The sequence below is a fragment of the Danio aesculapii genome, chromosome 20, assembly GCF_903798145.1.
Source record: "Danio aesculapii chromosome 20, fDanAes4.1, whole genome shotgun sequence".
NCBI lineage: Eukaryota > Metazoa > Chordata > Actinopteri > Cypriniformes > Danionidae > Danio > Danio aesculapii.
The window spans coordinates 5626084-5641023 of NC_079454.1; the positions used below are offsets into that span (position 1 = coordinate 5626084).

The following is a 14940-nucleotide window of genomic DNA, read 5'->3' on the forward strand; positions in this document are numbered from 1 at the left end:
AATCCAGGTTTGTGAAAGTACAGTATGTACCTACTGCGGCTCTGCGGGTGCTATCAAAATATTACTGTTTGTTTTGGTCCAATACGTTTAGCAGGCATTAGAACGGAAGGGAAAAGCCTACTTGTTTGTGCTTAGGGTTTAACTAAAGCTGTTACTCAGCCACTTTTATGCTCATATTATAAATTATGAATTAGAAAATGGTCACAAACGGTGGTATGGTGGTTTCACCATGGGTTTCGAGTCCAGTGAAGAACAGTTCCAGAAAGCAGGTAAGACAAAAGCCAAAAAATAAAATAAACAAGTATATAACAGGGTGAGAATGTGGTAAAATCTGAAAATGTGGTGAAAAATCAGCCGAGGGCTTTTCTTTTTCTGCATTGCTTTTTAAAACTGTCAGTTGGGTTTAGGGAAGGGGGTGAGCGGGTCAATCTGTGCTTTTGAAAACACTATTGGTTGGGTTTAGAGAAGGTGGGTTAGTTGATCAGTCAGTCAGTCGACAGCGGCCTCTAGTGGATTTAGGTGAGAACAGCAGTCTCGAATGGCACTCGCAAGAGAAATTTGAGATCTCTCTGGTGGATTCGCGAAAACAAAAACTGCAAAAAACGTACCTGCTGGGACATATTTGGCACTCTCCAGAAATGTATATAGTGGTACGTTTTCAGAATGAGCCTAGGTTGGAAGCATTTGCACTCCTTTTTACACTTAAAAGACACTTACAGTTAACAAAATGACCATGATGTACGGACATAACACATTGGGTTCATGAGTTTTAAACATCGGCCCATGCGATATCGAATAGTATACTATGCAAAATCACATGCATCCTGCCTGGTGTTGAATTAATAGGACTGCGGGAACGGCCCCTGGTCACTGCTGCACACTAAATCTGAATGAGAATGTGAATTCCTCTGACATAATCTGACTCTTGCATTATTCATGGAGCGGCAGAAAGACAGACCGAGTTGGAGAGAAAGCTGTGGCACGCAGTGGATCTGCGAAACCCGAGTGCCTCCCCATCCCTTTCATCAACAGATGAGCCCACCTGTTTCCCTCCTCAACCCCTCTCCCGCTCTCACACTATCTCTCTCTCTTTCTCACCCTCGGTCGTTCTCTCCGCTCTGTTGTCTGTTTTCACATCCTGTGTATCTTTTCGATGAGTGAGTTACTCTTGTGGAGGAGAGAAAGACGAAGAGGGGGCGGCGTGTATGATGTTGTGTATCTGCATTCTGGCTGCGACTGTGCTTTCCATTCGCACTTAATCTGTCAAGATTTCTCCCCTCCTCGCACATGAGAACGATGCAGAAGTGTACTGGCACTGTTGGGTAGAGAGAGGGAGAGGGAGAGAGAGAGAGCTGTATGTGCTTCAGACTGCGCAGTGATGTCTTGGCAGCTTCAGGAACCAGGCGCATGTTCGTTTCAGTAATCCCCTCTTCTTCCTTTTCTAGGCTTCGGACGAGGAGATGCAGACCATAAGGTAAGGAGCTTCATTCATTTTCTGTCCCTCCACCCCTGTCTCTCTTTGCCTTCAGTCCGGGTTGCTCTTTAAAGCAGGACTGCAGCAGGAAAAACCCTCACGATGATGTAGGAAGCAGGAGTTGCCCGCGTTCTCCACCACGATTTGGGGGGTTTATCTGAGCTCCTGCTCCCCCAGGAGGATCAATTGTTTTGATTGCTAATGTGTTGTAGTTGAAATGTGTGCTTTAGATTATTAACATTTGCATAGTGATTACATTGCATAGTGATAGTGTTTACCCGGAGAAAACCTGTAGATAAGGCTGATAATTCCCAAAGTGAACGGCACCTTTCTATTGGCTAAGCATGTGTTGTCATCAGATCGTTTTTTTTTCCACCTTATGGCAACATTCGAGATGGGGCTTGGGAAATTATTTATGAATGTGCTAAGTGTTCACCGCCGCTGCTGTAGATTATAGTATAGAACCCATGTGGGGGAAAAAAAGGTATGACTCAAGCTCTGTGCGGGAGACTGGAAGGATTTATTGGGGGTTTCCCCTCCTTCACATGCATTATTAATAGATTACAGGGCAAAACGGAAAGGTTTCAAGTCATGTTGATGGATTTCAGGCTGCCTTGTCTTTATGTTGCTAAGAGAAGTTATGAATAAATGTGTTTTCAAGGACTCTGTGATAAAGAGGACTTGTCATAGTGGATCGCTGTGACTGACTGTGAAGCAGTCGAACATTCATTGCCTAAAACATTTTCTGATTAAACATGCATATCTAGTCTATTTACGATTAAAAACAAATATACATAACATTCTACATCCCGATCAGATTTTTTTGCCCTCGAGTTCGAGTCATTTGATTTTGAGTATCTGCCGATACCGAAACTCGATCTGATACTTCTGTAATACATAAAAAAATAACTAAGAAGAGCGAAGCAACAGATCCAGGATGTTTCTTTTTTTATTTACCTTATTTTAACATTCAACAACTAAAAAAAGCCTTTTCCTTTCCACCTTTGCAATCCCAAGTTTATATCCCAAGTTCTCTAGTTTGCTATGGCAATGTTGCCGTCATCAACTTTATAACATTTCCAGACCAGAGAGGTCTAACTCTGTGCCACTGCATAACTATAGATGTGTTAACAAAATAATGAGAATACATAAACAAATTAAATACCAATTTAAAACAAATCCGTTATTTTATGATTTTTTTCTGGCAGCTGGGGTACCAGAAAAAAAAAGTTAAATAACAGCTGTTAAATTACAGAAATTTACTGTAAAAGAACAGACGTTAAATGAATTAAATTAATAAATTACATTTCCATCATTTGAAATTACTGTGAATTTCTGTCATTTAACATCAGTTATTTTACGGTGGATTTCTGCAATTTTACAGCCGTTATTTTACGGTAAATTTCTGCAATTGAACGTCTATTATTTTACGGAAAATTTCTGCAATTCAACGGCTATTGTTTTATGGTAAATTTCTGTAATTTAACATCTATTATTTTATGGTAAATTTCTGCAATTAACAGGCGTTATTTTATGCTAAATTTCTCTAATTTACGGTCTATGATTTAATGGTAAATTTCTGTAATTTACAGTCTATTATTTAATGGTAAATTTCTGTAATTTACGGTCCATTATTTTATGGTAATTTTCTGTAATTTAACGGCCATTATTTTATGCTAAATATCTGTAATTGAACGTCTGTTATTGTACGGTAAATTTCTGTAATTTAATGTCTATTATTTTATGGTAAACTTCTGTTATTTAACATCTATTATTTTATGGTAAACTTCTGTTATTTAACATCTATTATTTTATGGTAAACTTCTGTTATTTAACATCTATTATTTTATAGTAAATTTCTGTAATTTAACGTCTATTATTTAATGGTAAATTTCTGCAATTAACAGGCGTTATTTTACGCTAAATTTCTGTAATTTAACGTCTATTATTTAATGGTAAATTTCTGTAATTTAACGTCTTTTATTTAATGGTAATTTTCTGTAATTTAACGTCTATTATTTAATGGTAATTTTCTGTAATTTAACGTCTATTATTTAATGGTAATTTTCTGTAATTTAACGTCTATTATTTTATGCAAAATTTCTGTAATTTAACGTCTATTATTTAATGGTAATTTTCTGTAATTTAACGTCTATTATTTAATGGTAATTTTCTGTAATTTAACGTCTATTATTTTATGGTAAATTTCTGTAATTTAACGTCTATTATTTTATGGTAAATTTCTGTAATTTAACGTCTATTATTTTACGCAAAATTTCTGTAATTTAACGTCTATTATTTAATGGTAATTTTCTGTAATTTAACGTCTATTATTTAATGGTAATTTTCTGTAATTTAATGGCCATAATTTTATGCTAAATATCTGTAATTTAAGGCTGTTATTGTATGGTAAATTTATGTAATTTAATGTATATTATTTTATGGTAAACTTCTGTTATTTAACATATATTATTTTATGGTAAATTTCAGTTATTTAATGGCCATAATTTTACAGTAAATTTTTGTAATTTAACAACCATTATTTTATAGTAAATTTCTGTAATTTAACGGCCATTATTTTACGATAAATTTCTGTAATTTAATTTCTGAATATATATTTAGATCAAATCCTGATCAGGAGGTAATGTCCAATCGAGTCTGAAACTGCGTGATCGGGCCCGATTTCCTATCACATGATTGGATCTGGATATCCCTAATGTGGAACCACATTAAATGCAGTATTCAATGAGGAATCTACGATACATTAGGATATGTTTTGAAGTAAACAGTGCATCAAAAAATTAACCTGCCATTTTGATTGATTATATCAGAAGGGATTGTTGGATAATTTTTCAATAATAGTTCCATAGGTGCTCCATTCCCAGCAAGCATTTTTTGTTTTTAAAAGATGTCTAATAGATGTCTTATAGACATCTAAACTTTTTAAGCATGGTTAAAACAAGGCTAAACTTGGGCTGTCTAAGCCAAAACTAAGCCAAAACTAGTTGTCAAATAAACAGAAATTAATAACTACACACATGAAGTCTGTCTAATCTTTCTATTTGACGACTACTCTTAGATGTCTATTAGATTTTCACTGACAGCCCAAGTTTAGTCTTGTTTCAGCCATGCTGTCTACGTTTAGATGTCTATTAGACGTCTATTAAACACAAAATTGTTTGCTGGGTTGTGTGGTATAATCATAAGCAAACTACAGTCTGAATCGTTAGGTCAGCAATGATGCTGCAAAGGCGATGCGTGAGGGGCTGATGAATAAAATTCGCACACATAAGGTGAAACACCAATTATGCTCCCAATTTATTGCAAACTGCCAGCGTGGCCTTGACCCCTCGGTGCAGCAAATCTGATGTAACATGCTGAAATCACGTCTTCTTGGTGCTTTTCTCTTCTTCCGCACAGAAAAATGCACTTCGGGTTCATTCATGTTAATTTTATGGATTATATTTCAAAAGACAGGAAGCAGCTTTTGTGCAAGTTAACATTTTATTGTATTTGTTTATAAATAAATAATATAAATATAATATAAATAAAACTCTGTTAAGAACAGTATAAGTATAAAAGGTAAGGTTATTCTCATTATTTAAACATGTAAGGGATAATTCACCAAAAAAAAAATGGAAATTCTGTCATTGTTTACTCACCATTCAATTGTCATTCATTCATTTACTTATCAGCTTAGTCCCTTTATTAATCTGGGGTCACCAAAGCAGAATGAACCACCAACTTATCCAGCATATGCCCTTCCAGCTGCAACCCATCACTGAAAAACATCCATAGACACTCATACACTACAGACAATTAAGCTTATCCAATTCACCTATAGCACATGTCTTTGGACTTGTGGGGGAAACCGGAGCACCCGGAGGAAACCCATGCGAACACAGGGAGAACATGCAAACTCCTCACAGAAACGCCAACTGACCCAACCGAGGCTCGAACCAGAAACCTTCTTGCTGTGAGGCGACAGCGCTACCCACTGCACCACCGCTTCGCTCCATTCACTAGTTTAAAGCTAATTTGGGATTCTTTCATCTGTTGAACACACATAAAAATATATTTTGAAGTATTTCTAGTTCTATAGTATTTATTTTTGTAATTTTACGTCAGTGGTTACCATTTAAAGCATTCTTCAAAATGTCTTCTTTCGTGTTCAACAGAAGAAAGAATAAACAACACGAGGGAGAACAAATGATGAGGTCATTTTCTTTTTTTTTTTTTTGGGTGAACCTGTCCCTTTAAATAAAATAAAATACACATTCATCAGCAAATGTAGCCCCCAAATTCACCACACCATAACACAGTGTTTCCCAACCCTGTTCCTGAAGGCACACCAACAGTACACATTTTCAAGCTCTCCCTAATCCAACACACCTGAATCAACTCACCAGAACATTGGAAGAGACTCCAAAACCTGAAGTGAAGGGTGAGATAAGGGAGACATCCAAAATATGTTCTGTTGGTGTGCCTCCAGGAACAGGGTTGGGAAACACTGCCATAACACACTCAATTGTTAACTGTGGTTATTTTGCAATTGTTCTCAGTGATGATTCTTATTAGATTCTCATTAGTGTTTTAGAGCAAGGAAAATCACAATCTTTCTTGATTATAAACTAGTGCTGGTTAATGTTACCCATTTCAAATGGGTTAATATTGTAGTTGTGCAATAAAAACAATATGAATACTGCATGAATAGTGGTTGCCGACACCATTGAATAGAATTAATGCAGCAAAAAAGTGACTTCTGATCATACAGACGCACAAAATATCCCCAGACTGTTTGCTTCAGCTGATGTTTCTTTGTGTATTTCCTTCAATAGTTGAACCATATCTGCAATGACGAAGCTAAAAACAGTCCATGTTTTAGCCTTGGGCTCTGATGTTCTCTGTCTGTTCTGAAAAATCGTTTATTATAACATGTTACCAATCAATCTGTGCTGCTATTTTTAACACGTACGCGATGTCTGTTTGCTGTTGTAAGCCTACAAAAGCCTGCATGTTCAGAAATTTCTACATGCCGTTCAACCTAAGATGAAGGCTCGGTATTTTACTAGCTGTTTTTGTATTGTGCCCTTTTCTTGTTACGTTTGTTTAATCCTTATATTATGTTAGCTTTCTAGGTGCAATTGCGGCCAAAGTACAATATACAACAATAAATAAACAAATCACATTATGAAAACACAACAAAAAGGGAATAACAGTAATCTTTTCACATGAATGATTCTTAAAATGCAAGAACAAATTAATTTAAAACTGTATTTAATAACTGTTTCACCGTTCTTATGGATGTTATAACCAATATGTGACTCTGTTCTCAGGATGTATAGGTATATTTTTGGCAATAGACAACAATGCACTGTGGGTCAAAATTATAGATTTTTATGCCAAAAATCATTCAAATACTAATTAAAGATCATGTTCCATGAAGATATTTAGTAAATGTCCTAACATAAATATATCAAAACTAATTTATTGACTTTCATATTACTACTTCTTGATAAGTAATATGCTTTGGGCTAAATCTGGAGATTTAAAGCAGATTTTCTCATTATTTTGGAATTTTATAGACTTTTAATGCCAAAAATCATTAAAATATTTATTGAAGATCATGTTTAGTAAATTTCATATCGTAAAATATATCAAAACCTCTTTTTTTGTTTTATATTACAATTTGTTTATTAGTAATATGCATTGAACTAAATCTGGACAGCTTTAAAGCAGATTTTCTCATTATTTTAGATTTTTATAGACTTTTAATGCCAAAAATCATTCAAATACTAATTAAAGATCATGTATAATGAAGATATTTAGTAAACGTCCTACCATAAATATATTAAAACCTCTTTTTTTTGTTTTGTATTACTACTTTTTGAAAAGTAATTTGCTTTGGACTAAATCTGAACAACTTTAAAGCAGATTTTCTCATTATTTTAGATTTTTACAGACTTTTATGCCAAAAATCATTCTAATATTTATTGAAGATCATGTTTAGTAAATTTCATATCGTAAAATATATCAAAACCTCCTTTTTTGAGTTTTATATTACAATTTGTTTATTGGTAATATGCATTGAACTAAATCTGGACAGCTTTAAAGCAGATTTTCTCATTATTTGGGATTTTTATAGACTTTTAATGCCAAAAATCATTCAAATATTTGTTAAAGACCATGTTCCATGAATATATTTAGTAAACGTACTACTGTAAATAAATCAAAACCTCTTTTTTTAGTTTTATATTACTACTTTTTGATAAGTAATTTGCTTTGGACTAAATCTGAACAACTTTAAAGCAGATTTTCTCATTATTTTAGATTTTTACAGACTTTTATGCCAAAAATCATTACAATATTAATTAAAAATCATGTTTAGTAAATTTCATATCATAAAATCTATCTAAACCTCCTTTTTTTAGTTTTATATTTCAATTTGTTTATTAGTAATATGCATTGAACTAAATCTGGACAGATTTAAAGCAGATTTTCTCATTATTTTAGATTTGTATAGACTTTTATGCCAAAAAGCATTAAAATATTTTTTAAAGATCATATTTCATGAAGATATTCAGTAAACGTACTACTGTAAATAAATCAAAACCTCTTTTTTTTTACTTTTGTATTACTACTTTTTGATAAGTAATTTGCTTTGGACTAAATCTGGACAGCTTTAAAGCAGATTTTCTCATTATTTTAGATTTTTACAGACTTTTATGCCAGAAATTATTACAATATTTATTAAAGACCATGTTCCATGAAGGGGTGTTGCAGTGGCTCAGTAGGTAGTGCCATTGCCTCACAGCAAGAAGGTCATTGGTTCGAGCCTCAGCTGGGTCAGTTGGCCTTTCTGTGTGGCGTTTGCATGTTCTCCCTGCGTTTGCGTAAGTTTCCTCCGGTTTCCCCCACAGTCCAAAGACATGCGGTACAGGTGAATCGGGTAGGCTAAACTGTCCGTAGTGTATGAGTGTGTATGGATGTTTCCCAGAGATGGGTTGCGGCTGGAAGGGCATCCGCTGCATAAAACATGTGCTGGATAAGTTGGCGGTTCATTCCGCTGTGGCGACCCCGGATTAATAAAGGGACTAAGCTGAAAAGAAAATAAATGAATGAATGTTCCATGAAGATATTTAGTAAAGTCCTCCCCTAAATATATCAAAACCTCTTTTTTTGAGTTTTATATTACTATTTTTGTAATATTTTCAAATATTTGTTCATTCATTTATTCATTTTCTTTTCGGCTTAGTCCCTTTATTAATGAAGGGTCGCCACAGTGGAATGAACCGCCAACTTATCCAGCATATGTTTTACACAGCCCTTCAACTAGTTGTATCTCGGCCAAATATTGATGTATCCTAACATTATTAAGGAAAGATTATTTATTACGCTTTTAAAAAATGCATTAATTGTAATTGAATAGTATTGTGGTACATGGTTATTCATAAATATTTAATTTCTTAAAAAAAAATTAAACTATATATATATATATATATATATATATATATATATATATATATATATATATATATATATATATATATGTATATATATATGTATATTTTATTTAATTATTTTTTTGCGTGTGTGGTTTTTAAAGCTCAAGCAAGATCGTGACATTCATGATCCTAATTGTCTTTAACTTTTTACTCGCATTTGACAAACCAGGATAACTGATAACTCATTTATGTTTCTATTTCAGTAGTACTGACAACATGATATAAAATATATCCAAAAGTATAATTTGTTTATTATGTATACATTGTCATTGTGAACAGACAACCTTTCAAAGTATACTTCGTTTTTTTTATAACATGAGCACAGGCTTATATATGTGTAAGTATTGCCATTTTCCTCCTTTCCTTCAGGGGTCGCCACAACGGATTAAACCACCAACTTATCCAGCATATGTTTTACACAGCAGATGCCCTTCCAGCTCCAATCCAGTACTGGGAAACACCCATACACTCTCATTCACATAATACACTACGGCCAATTTAGTTTCCCCAATTCACCTATACCGCATATCTTTGTACTTGTAGGGGAAACCTGAGCACTCGGAGGAAACCCACACGAACACGGGGAGAACATGTAAACTTCACACAGAAATGCCAGCTGAACGAGTCAGGGCTCAAACTAGCCACCTTCTTGCTGTGAGACGACTGTGCTAACCACTGAGTCACCGAGCTGCCCCTTATTGCCATTTTGTTACTGTATATTTAAATAAGTTATCTTTGAAGTTTGATGTGAAATGTTGTGTGACCCAGTCATGTTCTTTGCGAGATGCCGATATGGCCTGTCAAGCATTATTGGCTTTGAAAGCTTCAAACAGCAGACGATAGGCATTGATAAAAGCCTTAACTCAAGCAAAACCTTCCTCCGGGACGCAGCACTCCATTCCCATTTGGTGCCATGACAAGATCTCATCCCAGCAAACTTTCTATCCTAGTTTTCGCCCAATTTTCCAACAAAAAAATTATCTAAATCCTGCAGCAAAAAAAAAAAAAAAAGACTCCCAGTTGATTTGTAGGGCATCATGACACATTTTAACACGGCCCTCAGGGCAACGTGTTGCTGCCGCTTCCTGGAATCCCATCCCAGCCATCAGATTTCTGTAGCTCATCCTCAATTCTGCCCAGATCGACTGTCCCGATTCTTCTCCCTTTTCGTTTATCTGCCATCTGCAGGCCGCATAATCCACTTAAGCCATAATTATTCCCCGCTGTTTGCAAGTGGGTGGCTGGTGGAAGGAGGGATGATGTGAGATTGAAAGTGAGAGTGAGAGACCGAGGGCGAGAGACACCGAGAAAGTAACAACAAATCAGGTCTGCGCAGATAAATGACCGTATTGTTCCGCTGTGCACTTAACTCGGTGACTCGATGCACTCCCGTATTGTTAGGAAGTTTTGATTACGACATAATATTTACTGAGAAAATTGAAAAAGTAAAATGTAGGGCAGGACTTGATTGTATCCACTGGGAATTGAGCGCAAAATGTGGGCGTTTTGTGCCAGAAAGGAGCCAGACCTGAATGTATTTGTGGAGGAGTGTTTCCGTTTTGACTTTTGAGGAGGCTTCGCGGCCAGGAATGTGGAGACTGAGGGTTGTATTGTGCAAAACTGAGTAAAATAATATGTAATCGGTTATTTACCTTGGTGTAGAACTCACTGATGGTTAATGTTAAACAGTTGCCTGTGTATTTGATGTCAAATGAGAAGGTGCTTCAGAGGTATAGTGTGTGTTTTTAACATCTAAAATAGTGTTGTCTAAAATAATGCAATTGTTGTTTTGAAGAATGCGTGTGCTGACATTTGAGTATTGCAGAGCACTCGCTTTGCAAAAAATAACAAAAGAAACGCATCTTGGAAGTCCAAAAGCACTGACTGTGTGATGAAAACTGTTATAGTAACCCTATAATTCAAGCACTGCTGTATATATATATATATATATATTAGCGTTAGGCAAAGTCGACCAGTTTGCCATCATACAATGTCTAATGTGAAACATCGCAATGGACGATGGCATCGTCATCGTAGGCGGCTGTGAATTAATTATTAATTAATTAATTATTTGTAGCCTACCGTTTCAACTACCTGGCCCGCATGCTCTTAGATTTACCCATAAACAAATCATAAATAAATAAAGATAAGTTACTCATAAATTACCACCTGTCAGTCACTTATACCACAGGACTCTGGCATGTATAGGCAGAGTGATCTGTGTCGTTATAATGGCGTCGACAAACTTGGTTGGTAAAAAGGTGCACAACCAACAGAAACCAACCAAAAGTTTCGGAGGTTTTACTAAAATGACTAAGCACGTCAGCGCAATAGCCTAGTGGTTAGTGCACTGACAATGTTGTGCAGTAACACTTCAGGGTGTCCCGAGTTCAAATCCTGGCTCGAGGACATTTCTCGTCCCCTACTCCCTCTCTCTCTCCCGCTTCGCTTCCTATCTTAAATACTGTCCTATTCACTTAATAAAGGCCAAAAATAAATCTTAAAAAAAAAAAAAATTACTAAGCACAAGTGTGAAAGCGACAGACTAAAGCAGTGTACTGACGCTGTGACACATTACCTGATAGATTCAAAAGACAGAAGAGTCGTTAGATAGAGACAAGATCAATTCAATATCATGTTTAACAACTATAGTGAGAGGCAATCCAACAGTTCATCCTTGATAAACTGTCTGACGTGCGCTGCTCTCTGGGGTGATTGATGGAGTTTAGACGCTGCAGCGCATGACAGAGTTTGTGTGTGTGGTCACGTGATGTGCGTTTTCAGTGGTATAGTGTGGACGGAAAGATCTTTTCAGAAATGCTGGGTGAAATGGCAGTGTAGATGTGGAACGGTTTCGTTCTAAAATGCCGTATTAAAAATAAGACATATTAGTGTAAACAGGCCATGTGTATTTTTCGCGAGCGGGATGCTGCTGCGAAGGGGGCGGGGCAGAGGATCGCAATGCCGGCTCAGCATCGTGATGTCTATCTATCTATCTATCTATCTATCTATCTATCTATCTATCTATCTATCTATCTATCTATCTATCTATCTATCTATCTATCTATCTATCTATCTATCTATCTATCTATCTATCTCTTTCTCTCTCTCTCTCTCTCTCTCTCTCTCTCTATATATATATATATATATATATAGATCTATATATATATATATATATATATCTATATATATATATATATATATATATATATATATATATATATACACACTATGGTGTCACTTAGTGATTTCCAAAAGTCAAATAAATGTAATTAAGCTATTAGAATTACCATATTTCAACCCACAGAAGATAAAAATAGTCGTTTTTAATAGTAAAACATGCAAATGAAAAGCCATCAGCCATTCAGTTATTTTTTTTTCATTCTCTTTTGATTGGAGGTGTAGGGGTAGGAATAACACTTTTCAATTTTTCAGCCACCCACTTTCCCAAAATTTCCCAAGATTTTAATACATGTTTTTTAACGTTACATCGGAGATTGTGTTCATATCAACAACTTAGTTTTTTTCTTGTGATTATATCCATGAATACAAGAATGTAATGTAAATATAATAACGCTTACACTTTCATGCCAATACCTGTATGGACATGTAATGGTGTAGTAGTTGTGCACCATTTCATAGGGAATATTTCTGTTTTAAGGGGCAAGGAAAAGAGGAATAAAACAGATTTGGGAAATCCAAAAAACCAAAATATAACAGTAAATATATTCCTTAAGATTCTGATTATCTGATCCCAAATTTAATGGATCAACATTTCTTGAAAAGGATTTTGAGTTAGTTCACTTTTGAAGACTTTCAGAGGTGAATGCTAAATGCATGTAAAGGACCCGCTATTCTCCACCTACTCATCAAACACATGATTATTATAGGAAGTGTTGTGGGAAAGTTCACCAAAACAAACCACATGGATTATGATCAAAATTGTAGCCATTGACATCCTTTTGTTTGGTAGCTTTTCTGTTAACTCATAAGCAACATGGTTGGTTTTTTCACTCAGTAGATGGAATACAGGAGTTTTCTATGAGTCTAATTATTTTTTTCTAAATTGTACATTCGGATCGTAAGTTAGATTTATATGTATTCCCTCATATTTCAACACAATAACTCATATATGGCAACATAAGTGTGTTATATAATATATACATTGATTTATTGTCCAGGATAAATCTAGCTTTATACACCATTGCTACAGTTTTGACTAATTTTGATATCACATTATTTATTTGCGGTTTCCAACTAATTTTATGATCCAGTACAACACCAAGAAACTTAATTGCACATACTCTTTCTATAACTTCGTTATCAATATGTAAATCTATATTACAACTGCTTTTTAATTTCCCAAATAACATAACCTTTGTTTTACTTATATTTAATGACAATTTGTTTACATCAAACCATAATTTCAATTTATTCATTTCTGTTTTAATCAACTCCATAAGTTTTGGTAAATTATGCCCCGAACAAAAAATACTCGTATCATCTGCAAATAAAATAAACTTAAACAACTCTGATATCTTACACACATCATTAATAAAAATTATAAACAATATTGCACCTAAAACTGACCCTTGTGGTATGCCACACTTTACATTTAGATATGATGATTTCCCTGCTGAAAAATCCAGCTTAAACCAGCCTAGGCTGGTTGGCTGGTTTTAGCTGGCCGACCAGCCTGGTTTTAGAGGGGTTTTGGCCATTTCCAGGCTGGTTTCCAGCCATTTCCAGCCTGGTCTTAGCTGGTCAGGCTGGAAAACGACCAGCTAAAACCAGCTTGACCAGCCTAGTCAGGCTGGGTGCCCCGCCTAAACCAGCTAAGTCCAGCTTAAACCAGGCTGGTCAAGCTGGTTTTAGCTGGATTTAGCTGGTCATTTTCCAGCCTGACCAGCTAAGACAAGGCTGGAAATGGCTGGAAACCAGCCTGGAAATGGCCAAAACCCCTCTAAAACCAGCCTGGTTGATCAGCTAAAACCAGCCAACCAGCCTAGGCTGGTTTAAGCTGGATTTTTCAGATTGCCAATTTCCACGAACTGTTGCCTATTTTTTAAATAACTGCTTATTCAAATTTTGAATTTTTAAATTACTGATTAAATCCAAACAGTCACATTTGAATGCGACTGTTAAAAACAACTCCACTTTTTTGGTTCATTTTACAAGTCAACTCGAGTTAATCAGTTGAGTTTTAGCATTTTTTAATTCATTCAGCTGATCTCGGGTCTGGCAAGAGCTTAGCTTAGCATAAATCATTGAACTGGATTAGACCATTAGCATCTCACTCCAAAAACGTGTACTTTGCTGCTGTATCATGGTCACGTGATGTGCGTTTTCAGCGGTGTAATGTAGACGGAGAGCTGTTCAGAAACGCTGGGTGAAATGCCAGCGTGGACGCAGATCATTTTCATTCTAAAACGCCGTTTCAAAACTAAAACGTATTATTGTAAATGGGGCCCTAAAGGAGTCATACACTAGTTTTTTCTTGTAACAAAATTGTAATTTTCTGTCAGTTTTAGTACGCAATGTAACTACAAAAGAGTCAAGCTTTAATTAATTTCGAGCAAGATGCTAACGGTCTAATCGGATATAATGATTTATGCTAAGCTAAGCTAAAAGTGGCTGAGGGATCAGCTGTATGGATTCAGAAATGTTAAAACTCAACTGTTTAACTCTAGGGCACATGCTAAATAAGTCTATTTCCAAAAAAAAAAATGGAGTGTTCCTTTAATACCAGTTGCTAATTGTTTTGAAACATGGCTGCTGATTTAAGTTGGTCCTAGTTGGTCCTTAACAGCTAGATCCTGCTCAGGATTAGTTTAAACCATGCTTTAAAACATACCTAACCAGCATATGACGATTTTCTTCAACGTGGTAATGGATCTCGTCTGATTGCTAACAACACATTGATACTAAACAGTGTCTCCCATGGTTTGACTGCCGTTCGGT

General features: G+C 35.4%; 1 protein-coding gene across 1 annotated transcript in view; it reads left to right on the plus strand.

Annotated features, from left to right (window-relative positions):
* Window positions 1–1117: 1117 nt before the first annotated feature.
* Window positions 1118–14940, plus strand: part of si:dkey-174m14.3 (uncharacterized protein LOC563117 homolog) — a 49428-nt gene continuing 35605 nt past the window's right edge. The window contains exon 1 of the mRNA XM_056480970.1: window positions 1118–1474. The gene's annotated coding sequence lies outside the window, so the exon portion shown is untranslated. The remainder of the gene's footprint in view (window positions 1475–14940) is intronic.